The following is a 12,391-nucleotide window of genomic DNA, read 5'->3' on the forward strand; positions in this document are numbered from 1 at the left end:
GGCTGCCAAATTTACCCTCTTCTCTCTCACCAAAGCAGAAGTAGACAAAAGATGGCTTACTGCAGCGTAACAGTCCACTATTCTATTTTCTGTGACAACCTCTAAATGTGCAAACAAAAACATTAAAATACTGTTGATGAAATTGTTTTTATTGATTCAGGATGGGCCAGTATGAAATCAAATCATTCAATCAGTTTAGGAAGAACTTGAGTAAACCCAACTATGCGGATCGTAAGTGGAGTATCTGAATGAACCCATGGAGTTGTCAACAACTTCAAGCTACCTCAGCTTTCGTAGGGCAACCAAACTTCTTTTAAAGTCCACATGTACAATATGGAAAGCTTAATGTGTGTTGGACTGTGGTTTAAGCAGCATAAGGTCAGAGTTAAGATTACCACTTCTGGGATTGGACTTCCAAGATTTGAATCCTGTTTCTGCTGCTTGAAGCTGAGTAGTTTGGGGCAAATTACTACCCTGCGCTTTATGTTTACTCTCTATAAAATAGGGATAATGGAAGTGCATGGTTTATAGTGCTGTGAGGATCAAATGAGTTAATTTATGCTCAGTGTTTATTTTTTTTTAAAGATTTTATTTATTTATTTGAGAGAGAGAGAGCAGGAGCCGGGGAGGAGCAGTGGAACAAGCAGATTCCCAGCTGAGTGGAGAGACCAACTTGGGGCTCAATCAAGACCCTGAGATCATGACTTGAGCCGAAGTCAGACACTTAACTGATCGATTTCCCCGGGTACCCCATGCTCAGTGTTTAGAAGGGTAATTGGTGCATTGTGAGTGTTCAGTAAATGTGATTATCATTTATGCTCTTTTTTGATTCTGATATCCTTACCAATTTATCAGTATACTTCTCTAGCCACGGCAACTGAAAGTAGGGGAAGTCCCACCTTCAGCGCAATCAGCTGGTGACTTGGGGTTGTCATTTATTGTCAACGAACGTTGTGGGATTTTAAGGCTATCCTTATATGGTGGTGTCTGCTATAAAACCAAACTAGCTGAAACATGTGAAATAGAGCCCAGTAAATAAATAGCTGATATCCATAGCCCAAAGTAAAATGGTAGAGTGAAACAGAGTAAGTTTTTTTGTTTAAGGAAAAGAATGGAAGAAAAAGGGAAAGAAAGAAATATGCTTCCAGGAATCAACTTTGGTGTCCCTCATTTCCCAAATGCACCCCTGATTTCTCCTCTACCTCGAACAGATGGAGGAAAGTTTGTGCAGGGTCATCTATGTCCAACTTGGAGAGATGTGCATTCAGAGGTTATGAGAGCAACCTAAGATAAATGTGAAGGAAAGTTTTAATAAAGAACTTGACAAGTAATCCCAACAAGTGGAGGAGAGAAGGGAATTACAATATGTAGTACAAGAAAGTAGTACATGAGTGAAAATTATTTAAATTAAGAGTCTATTAAATGTGTTATGTAACGTATTCTCAGATGAACTAATAATTACAAATACAGATACATCCTGCTAAAATTTCAACTTCAAGGATCAAGATGATTTTCTTCAAAAATATGAGTAGAAAAAGCAAGTTGAATATTAGGATAAAAATCAAGCTGACCTCAGACTTCTCTATAGCAATATCTATTGCCAGAAACAGTGGAGCAATGTCTTCAAGTTATTTGGGATAGATGTAGGATAAAGGGGGTTGACAGCAAAATTCTAAATGGAGCCAAGAGGGCATATAGATTTAACACCAACTAAACTGTATGCAAAAATTTAAGAACTATAATGTTTATGGTTTAATTACTTAATATTTGTAAAGCACGTGAGCTGTGCCTGGTATATAAAATGCACCATGTGTTAGTTAATGCATTAAATGGGAAAGAACTGAATCTCGTGAAATCCCTGAGTTCTTCTCAATCAAACCAGCTGAGTCAAAGATTTAAAGAAAAATGATGACTTCATTAAGATATTATAAGAAAACATTGGTGTGTTTATGACCACAGCATATGAAAAGACCTTTTTGAACTAAGACATACAGCACGGAAGTCACAAAATTAAGGATTAATACATCTAATTACAAAAACATTTAAAATTTCTATATAGAAAAAATGTGTTATAAAGTCATAAGTCAATCAACTGATTGAGGAATATTCATAACACATTTATGACAAAGGACTCATTTCTTTAATATATAAAGAGCCTGTAAAAATAAGAACAAAATTTAGGTGTAATACTAGTATTATGATATTTTTGTTTTTCTCACTTTTCAAGTCAAAGAAAAAGCAAGCACCCTGGAAAAATGGGTGAGGAATCTGATCAAAAACTGAAATATAATGGCCAATAAGTAAATGGTAAGATTTCAACCTCATTCATAATAAAAAGAAACACAAATTAGAATGAGATACCATTTTATCAATGTTTGATGACACACAAGGTTGATGATGATTTTGTTGATGTAAAAATTAATCAGTACACACTTTTTTGAAGGACAGTTCAGCTACAGTCTTAAAAAAAGGGGGGGTTAAATGCACATATTCTGACCCAGAAAATCCATTTTTAGAAATGTACCCTCTGGATATACTTGGACATTTTTATATAAATTTATTATTGAGAAGGTGTGGCTATCAGTCCTTTGTGCAAAATATCTGCACATGAATATGTACACATGCCTATATGCATATGCTAGCATCTGTGTAATGTCTTGATTTCCATAAAGGTATACATCTGAATCCTGGTTACCTTTAGAAAAATTCATTTAGGGTAAAAAAGAAAGAGGTAGACCTTTATTTTCATTTTATGTGTTTTTGAACAGTTTAAACTTTTTAATGTATGTGTGGATTATTATTTTTGAAATTAACAGAGATTATATGGGTAACAGTTATAATATCCTTTCTTCATTAAAAATACTTTAAAATATTATTTAAAATAAAATGTGATACCATTCTTCAAATTTTAATAGTTTATAAACTTACATTGAAATGAAAGTGAATTCCTGAAAGTATTCAGATATTTAATAAATGGGGAGCAGTGCCTTCAGTTTACTGTGAGTGAGGAGTTCTGGGGGCTAAGCATTTGCCATTTGCATTCTGCTCTCCTGAGTGGCAGCTTGATCCCTATAGCAAGACAATGGCCTCTTTCCCTAGTTCTCCTTCCCTGAACCTGCCTTCTCCAGAGTGAGACCTTTAAACTCTCTTTAAAAACGCATATCCCTGGAGGCGTTCCTGTTGCATAGACTTGGAGGAGAGACCATAGAGTTCAGAAAACAGTCTGAAGTACAAGAGGTTTTCTTTGTACCTTAGTATACAGTAGAAAATGTTCCTTAAGGTGGGATTTCACAGAAGAACTAATATAGTCATTTGTTATTAGGGAGAGTCCACCTAATGCATGTTATTTCAAAAAGAAGTAGAGAGATAACTGGAGAAGAATTCTTACCTTTCAGTTCCTATTGTGTATAGCCAAATTAACAAAATGGGAGAAACACCCAGTTTCATTTTTAAATTACTGATGTAGTACAGGAAACAAGAGTGAACTGATCTAAACGTTACTTCCTATCTAAAAGTGCTTCATTTGTTTATTGCTGAAAATGAAGGAAGACATGTGGGAAAGCAATTCAGACATCTTCCAGTAACCCCATAATGAAAATCACTTAAATATGCAAAGGAGGTAAGTTATAGGAGACTTAACTTATACCAAACATAGCGAAATAGTTATCATTCTGTCTGATTCTTATTTGGCACTTTGGGATACCGTTATTAACTTGCCAGTTCAAGTGAAGCTAGACTTCACTGAATTCAAACTTATGCTGAATTCAAATAATAAATAGTTCTCACATAACCAGAGAACCTTACTCCTTATACTAGTTTTATGACAAATGAACAAATAACAAGTAGAAGTAATTTCTTTTCACCTCCCTTTCTCCCTTTGAAACTAACACTCTATAGTTTCTCAAATGGCCAGGACAAATAGGATACAATGTCTATGTATTTTAAAATAGCAGGCACAAGGGTAATACTTGGTTATAACCATGGTCCTGAGGTTTCCATTATAGGAACCTAACCAAATTAAAAATATTCAAAAATAGATTAAATTGCATTCAGTGACATTTTCTTGTAATTATGTGTCATATGTTTGCAAAATTGTATTTTGATTTCACGTTTGAATCGCTAGATATGCTAGTTCCATTCATCAGCACATTAAAATAATTAACTCCCCTAAATCCCCATCTTTTCTGTATACATAATAGCTTACTTGCCTAATAAGATGCTAGAACTATAATTTGATGAATCAGTACCAAGTTAGCAAAAATTAATTGTTAGAAGAGCAGGAGGTCTATTGTTAACATTAATTTTTCAGGGATTTACTACAATGATAACTTTTTTTTTTTAAAAGATTTTATTTATTTATTTGACAGGGAGAGACAGAGAGAGGGAACACAAGCAGGGCACATGGGAAAGGGAGAAGCAGGCTTCCCGCTGAGCAGGGAGCCTGATACAGGGCTACATCCCAGACAGGACCTTGGGATCATGACCTGAGCCAAAGGCAGACACTTAAGAACTGAGCCAGGCAGGCACCCTTAGGGCAATGATAGTTTAATTGTCTTATAGCTTTTCTCTGCTATGGATTAAACCAAATACTGCCCATCTGTTTGCTGCTTTATGTATGCAAATTAGTCTGTTATTAGTTAATTGTTCAAACACAAAACTATACCCTCATAGCTTAAAAAGATTCCTTTCCCGTTGTCAGCAGACTTAGTTTACTCCTCCATATACACTGACTGGCATGAATGAACTTGGGGAAATAATCTTAAAGACTAATCACTGATAGTTGGGAATTGAAATTTTGGATTCTAGAATGAGGGGTTGTCCCCCCCCCCCTCAAGAATTTTCTCTGGGTCTGTATACTTGTAAACCGAGCATGTTCCTCCTTCTGCACTTCCTACACTGGTTAATGTCATGTAATCCTTTTCCATTCCCTGTGGACCGTTAAGTGCCATCAGATCTTATCTCTTCAATCTCTTATAGCCTTCTCCTTTGCCCCATGCTTCTGCTGAGTTCAAGGACTTCTCATCTCTTGCTTGAATAATTACAACAACCTTTTAATTTGTCCTTCTGCCTCCAGTTTGGCACTACTCCAAACAAAGATCATGCTCACTTCTACTAAAGAGATTTTTTCTCCAAGGAGATCCTATAGGGAGAAGTCCAAAGTCCTTTGCCCAGCAAAATGCTGGCACCCCTCTCTCTTCTGTCCAGTCACACTAAATTGCTGACCATTTCTTTAATGCATCTTGATGTTTCATGCTTTCCTGCCTTTACCCCTGCTGTTCCTCCTGCTTAGAATTCCCTTCCCCCTTGCCTATCTGCCCAACACCTGCTCAGTTTTCATGATTTGATTCAAGTATTATATTCTCCCAGGAAACTTTCTCTGACCTCCAGGAGAAGGTAGTCACTGTGCTGGTTCAATTTTTGTACCTTGTATAAACTTCTGTTTGATGGATTTGTGTTAATCGCTGTGTTCATCTTTGTTGCCCCAGAAACGTAGCGGTGCCTGGAAAAGTCAAAGTCATTGAATGAATAGATGAACAAAGAAAAGGCAGGAAACAGCTCTCCAAAGCCGACAGTGTTATTTCATTCGTGGCAGAGTGCCATTTAAATTTGGGGTGCTTCAGACAGGTGCGATCTCGGGTCAGTAGATATTCTGCTGACTGTCATCCAGTGTTTATTTTGAGTTCCACCAGAAGCTGAATCTAAGTCAAGGATCTGAGTACAGGTAGGTTACAGGGAGGTGGTGAAACACAATCAGGGCAATAGAAGAGTGAGGCAGGGCAGGGAAGGCAGCGGATAAAGGATGCATTATCAAGCCTTTCGTGCTACAGGCAACTGGAATTTTGGGGAGTCAGTTTAGATCCTGCCCCTCACTTCCCCTCTCAGAGGAAGGTGAGGTACTGATACACTCCCATGAGGCATTAATTGAGGGCTTCTGGGAGGTATGAAATCCCTTAGCACATCTGGCCAACAGCACAGGTCAGCCTAGCAAACTCAAGCAAATGGAGAAAGCCCTTGGTTGGCGGTCAGGGGTGTGCTGGAGTGGACAGGGCTGAGGGGCTGGTGGTGGGCTGCATCTTCTCTTCCAGTGCCATTGAGTGGTCACTGCATAGTACACATGAGAGGATGAAATAGGATAGTTTGCTAAATCCCTCAAGTCGTATACACCTCACATTATTTGCTCAACAAGTAAGTTCTGCATTAATTAGGGCAGAAAGCAACACCTTTTGTATCCTGTTAAGACAGTTTGTGAAATATTTCCCGGGGTGAGAATGCCCATTAAGAATCACTGGTTAGGGGAGCCTGCGTGGCTCAGTGGGTTAAGCCTCTGCCTTTGGCTCAGGTCATGATCCCAGGGTCCTAGGATTGAGCCCCACATTGGGCTCTCTGCTCAGCTGGGAGCCTGTTTCCCCCCACACCCTCTCTGCCTGCCTCTCTGCCTGATCTCTGTCTGTCAAATAAATAAATAAAATCTTAAAAAAAAAAAAAAAAAAGAAAGAATCACTGGTTGGGGTGTCTGGGTGGCTCAGTCGATTAAGGGGCTGCCTTTGGCTCAGGGCATGTTCTGGAGGGTCCTGGGATGGAGCCCCACATCAGGCTTCCTGCTCAGTGGGGGAGTCTGCTTCTCCCTCTGCCCCTCCCCCTCAACTCATTTTCTCTCTCTTCCCTCTCAAATAAATAAAACCTTTAAAAAAAAAAGAAGAATCACTGGTTAAAGTGATTCTCTTGGATTGCTGTTGTTCGATCTGAGTATTTTTTTTTTATCATAATTCTTAAGTTGCTACCTCCAAACCACTTTTGCCCTTGCAGAATTCTTACTGAACCAAAAGGTAAGTAAGATGAAAAAAATTTCAGCTAGTCCCATGGAGGGCACTGTGAGGCGATGAACATGACTGATGGCTTGAAGGCTAACTCTGCCAGCTTACTAAACTTCCTGTGGTCCTACCAATTGTAAAAAGTGCAGAAATATGCAAATGAAGTTTTAAGTAGATGATGAATCCCTGGGTATAAATTAGAACTATTTTCCTGGAAGATATCTTGTAAAAAATAAGTGATCACCCAGAAATCCTACAACAAAGCCAGCATGTAAACCCTTGGATGAGTTTGTTAAAGGCAGGTAACTTCAAACATTCCATGAACTATCTGGAGATATTATTTCAGATACCAGGGTAATTCTTTCCTTTATGTTCCTACACTCACTGACTCAGCTTCCTCCCCTCACTCCTGCTTCCATTCCATGCACGTTCCTTCCACTCAATTCTTCTTCTCTACCTGTGATCCAGAAACACCATCGAAGAGCTGTTGTTAATGCACCAGCCCTCCAGACATGGACCAGCCTTCTTCTGGAAACACCCCTCCTGTGAATTCGAAGACAAATTACCACGGTCTGCTTTTCATTTCTCTGAGACTTTCTCTGCATCATCTTCTCCACCTTCCTTGGCAATCTTTTCTTCTCTAAATGGCTGAGATTTAGCTCTGAAATTGGCAACCCAATCCCCTAATCCTTTTCCTGAGCTATAGTCTGGTGTCTCATTATCTGGTCTATACTTCCATGAAGCTATTTAACCACACCCAAAAAGAACCACTCCTGGATCTCCCATCCACCTCCGGTTCACACTCCTTACTGTAAACAGCACTGTAGGTTTTCAGTCACCCAAGCCCTAAAAACTGCAGATATCAATTCTTCCCATGCCCAATGCTACTGGCCATCTCCAGGCCACACCTACCCATCTGATCTCCCTTATAGCTCTCACACTGGTTTCTTTTTCACTGGTGGACTTTAGGCCTCCATTACCACCCCATCACCATTATGTGTACAGTTTAAGAAGCTACTACCCGGTCCCTTTACCTACAGTCTCTCTATTGTCCCTAGTCTTCACCACTATACCAAATATGAAATTTGTTTCCTTCACATGAATCTCTAGCTTTGTCATTCCTCTGGTAAAATTATTTCACAGCGATCCAGTTATACAAAATACAGTCCAAGTGCTTTAGCAGTTAAGATTCTTGAGATCCTCTGCATAGTCCCCTCCCTTTGAGCAGGATCTGGATCCATGTCTAGGATGGGCCGTGACTCCCCATATTAGGTTATATTGTATGGCAACAGGTGATGGGATTTTTGCAAATGTAATTAAGGCCCCTGATCAGTTGAATTTGAGTAAATGAAAAGGGAAATGGGCCTATGCTGGATGACCCTATAATCAGGTGAGTCTTTTAGAAGAGGGTCTAGTAATCAGACAGATGTTCTCCTGTTGATATCGATGAAAGAAAGGATCATGAGTGAATGTTATAGATGCAGGGAAATGAATTCTGCCACTAGCCCTATAGGCCTAAAGGAGTACTCTGAGCCTTAAATGAGACCAGCCTTGTGAGATCCTGAGTAGAGAGCCAGCTAATCCATGCCTAGCTCTGTGACCCATAGAAACTACGAGATAATAGAGGGACATGAAACCACTGAGTTTGTGGTAATTTGTTACATAGCAATAGATAACTAATACAACTGTCCTGCTTTAATTAGCTCAATGGGAGATTTCAACAGCTCAGAGAGTAGGAGCAAAGGAAATGTGAGATATTTGTTTTTCCTGCCAGCTCCTTCCCAGCTGACCTTGAACCAGAGGTGCCCCACATCTGCCAGTGGCTCCCTCCTGCAGCTGCTGCTTTCTCAGGGCTCTGTCAGGGCTGCTTCTAAACCTCTGTAGGCCCAAGGGTTATAAAGCCTCCTTTTGGCTTCCTCATCCAGGGCCCAGGGGCTTCACTCTCCCTTGTCATTTTCCCTCATCTCAGCCCAAACCTTTGTATAATGCCTTCTGTTAAACTTCCAGAAATTCTTTGTTAAACAATGTGCCATCACTTTCCTGCCGGGATCCTACCTAAAGAATGGACTTACCTGTGGTCTCACCATGTCCCTGTGCAAATACATGTGCAGATCTGAGCTACCACCCATTCTCTTCCAGGTACCTCCCTGTATTTTCTCACCTGAGGTTTTGGCTTTGGGTTGTGCCTACCGTGTAGAATTGAGACTGTAGGTATGGTGGCAGTGGAGCATGGCATGGGGGTAGTGGGGAGAAATACTCAAATGAGCAAGAACAAGGACTCTAGAAGAGAGTGCCGATAGGGTTGCTTACTCACGTTTGTGACCTTGGGAAAATGGCTTAATCCCTCCAAGCACATTTTCTTTGTCTGTAAAGGGGCGTGATAATACCCACTGGGCAAGATTCTTGGAAGCATCAGCTAGAAAGCAGCTAGCATGGGAAAAGCAGTAACTAACTGCATTGGTGGACCTCTACTACTGTTAATGCGGACATTCATGAAGACACCCACTGATCCTACAGCAATTCTTGTCCTAAATGTTCCTCTCAAACGCCATCCCTCCTATAAATGTAATGAATCTACATTTCAGAAGTGAAGTTGTTCTTTCTTCATTAAACCTAGAGCTGTTGTTTTTCACTTGAAGTTATTATTCATGTATCTTACATGTACTCATTGGGAATTTGTTCCATCTCTTCTGCTGAATTCTAAATGTATCATGGGCAGAGACTGTATTTTTGTGTAACTTGAGACTTGAGTAAATAGTGCCATGGGCATAATTGCTACTCAGTAAATGTTTGAAGACTGAATATGTAAAAAGAAATATGAACCATTGACTGATCACAATCCAGTTAACACAAGATCAAAATATTTTAGTATCATTGACAAGATAGGCGTTGATATATGGTAATGAAATAATATTTAATCGATATCTAAAACAGCCTATTGGAAAGCTATAATTATTTTCCAGATGCTATGTTCATTGAACATTCACTCTTGGTATCTACCAAGTGCAAAAGAAAATAATGTAAAACAAGCGTAATTTGGAAGAATCAGTGACCTAATTTGCATGTGTATAGTAATTTAAATTTTGCAATATTTCTTTTGACACATCATCTTCTCATTTCTCACAACAGCTTTGTGAAGAGATCAGCTGTTAATCTCTACATGTTATTCATGAGAGAGCTGAGACTGAAAATTTGTTATTGTCTCAGATCAACCCAAAATGCTGACCTTTCTGATGAAATATCCACTGTCTGGCAATATGATAAAAGCTTTTGGGAGAAAAGAAGAAAAAAGAAAAAAGGCATGCAAAGTCCTAGTTCTCAAAATCAGGCCATAATATTTCAAGCAGAAAGCTGAAAAACACATTTCAAGATATATAGAGTGGCAATCAGGATCTTTTGTTTGTATGGCATTTTTAAAATCTCCAATTCCACACATGTTTTATGCATTTGACCTTCATCATGCAGTCTGAGGTAAGCAGAATATGTATGTGTATGTGTGTGTATTTTTTTTTCTTTTACCCTGATCAACAGATGAGCCCAAGAGATGACCATTTTATTTTTTTAATTAATTGATTTATTTTTGAGAGAGGGGAGAGAGGGAGGGAGGGAGGAAGGGAGAAAGAGAGAAATGAAGAGAGAGAGCCCCAAGGGAGAATCTTAAACAGGCTGCAAGCCCAGTGGAGCCCTACACAGGGCTCCATCTCACAACCCCAGGATCATGATCTGAGCTGAAATCAAGAGTTGAATGCTTAACTGACTGGGCCACCCAGATGCCCCAAGAGCTGACCTTTTAAATTCAGCCATGCACAACTGAAATAGAACGAGAATCTCAGTCACCCAATTAGGTCTTGGGTTGTCACCAACTTGTTGATAGAATACCTTCTGTGTACATCCTAAAATACAATCTAGTCAATTCACAAAGCTCATTCTACCCTAATTTTTAAGATCACTTAGTGGTTGCCTGAAAGCAGCAACCTGCTTTGGCCTACTAAGCCTAGTTTTACAAATAAATCACTCCACCCTCTGATCTTTCTACCATATCTAACCACACACCAAACAGGTCAAAGTTTGATTGACGAGATGCTGCTCTTTTGCTGTGGCTGCTGGTCCCTGTGAAGTAAGTATTGGTGTTGGGTGTCACACTAGTAACAAAGTGATAGTATGCTAAAAAGCCAAGAGGTTTCTCAGGGGAGTTGCCACAGGTTTCAGTGGAATGACAATTACAAGGTAGATGGATCATTTAATGCCTGCTGTGACCTTTACAATAGTAAGGATCATTTTAATGTTAATTTGCATAATGGTTGACCTAGCAAGAACAATGGTGAATGCTAATAGCTGCAGGATGCAATAAAATTAAACATTATCTGGGCTGAACTGCTAAAGGAAAAGTTGCCAAAGTATGACTGTTTAAGCACTTAATTTCATCGTAGGTCATGTCCACATATAATCAAATGTGGATTTCTGGAATCTCTTTAAAAAACTGGTAAGAAATAACTGAAAGGGAATAGCAACACCCTCTTTCATACTTACAGAGTATGTTTTTCTTTCGTTCTTTCTTTCTTTCTTTCTTTCTTTTTTTTTTTTTTAACATCATTTGCTTTTGTCCTCTAGCAACTACCATCAACCCTTCCCCCAAACTCCACACCCCCACTCTGGCCACTCCTCACATCTGGCAGATAACACCAAATTTGATTTGCCCACAAAGAATGAATCTCACCTTATGGACTGAAAAACTTGTAATAAACCTTTGAAAAAGTAAGGCTGGCCACAGTTGGCAGTAAGTGATATGCTCAAAGCTCAAAGACACTGACACCTAAATTAATAAACTTGCATTCTGAGTTACAGGTGGAAGGTGGCTATTAGCAGAGAGTAAAAAGAGAGATAGGTCATCCCCATTTAGAGTTATAGTTTCTAATTATTTCTGTTGCTTGGAAAGTGAGCAGGTATGATCACCCTGTAGTTTGTACCCCAATTCAGCCTGTGGAGATTATTTATTTATTTACTTACTTATTTACTTATTTATTTAGGGATTTTTTTTCTACCAACACTTGGAATTCATTTCCACCACAAGAGGGCAGCCATCTCTAAAAAACAACCAGAAAGCAGGACTCTTCCATAAATAGGGCCAAAATTGAGGAAGTTGTGCTTGGGACAGGCATTCAGCAGTCCCTCAGAAATCTTACATCATACTTGAAAGAAATCCTGTGATGGGCAACACTGAGATGGAAGGGAGAGCCTAGAAGTGTCCATTTTCTGTCGAAGATTATTTCAGACATGGACAAAGTTTCCAATTTGCAAGTAATGGAGGCCTCAAGCTGCAAGGCAACCTTGATGTCATCGCCAGAGATTTAGTTTTCATCTTTACTCAAGGAGCATCCAATAGCTGTCATCTTTCTCCTCCTCTTTAAAAGCTACATACTGATTTAGGTCTCATTGTTTTGTTTTCTAAATCTCCCTGATGACAGAAACAATTATTAACTTCTCAGTTAAACTTGATAGGGAAGGAAATAGTTTTGGAAGCACAATAAACAGTTTTTAAGGTAAGTGTTTAAGGGTAGGATATGTTCTGTTGCCGACTT

The sequence above is a fragment of the Mustela lutreola genome, chromosome 9 (genome assembly GCF_030435805.1).
Source record: "Mustela lutreola isolate mMusLut2 chromosome 9, mMusLut2.pri, whole genome shotgun sequence".
NCBI lineage: Eukaryota > Metazoa > Chordata > Mammalia > Carnivora > Mustelidae > Mustela > Mustela lutreola.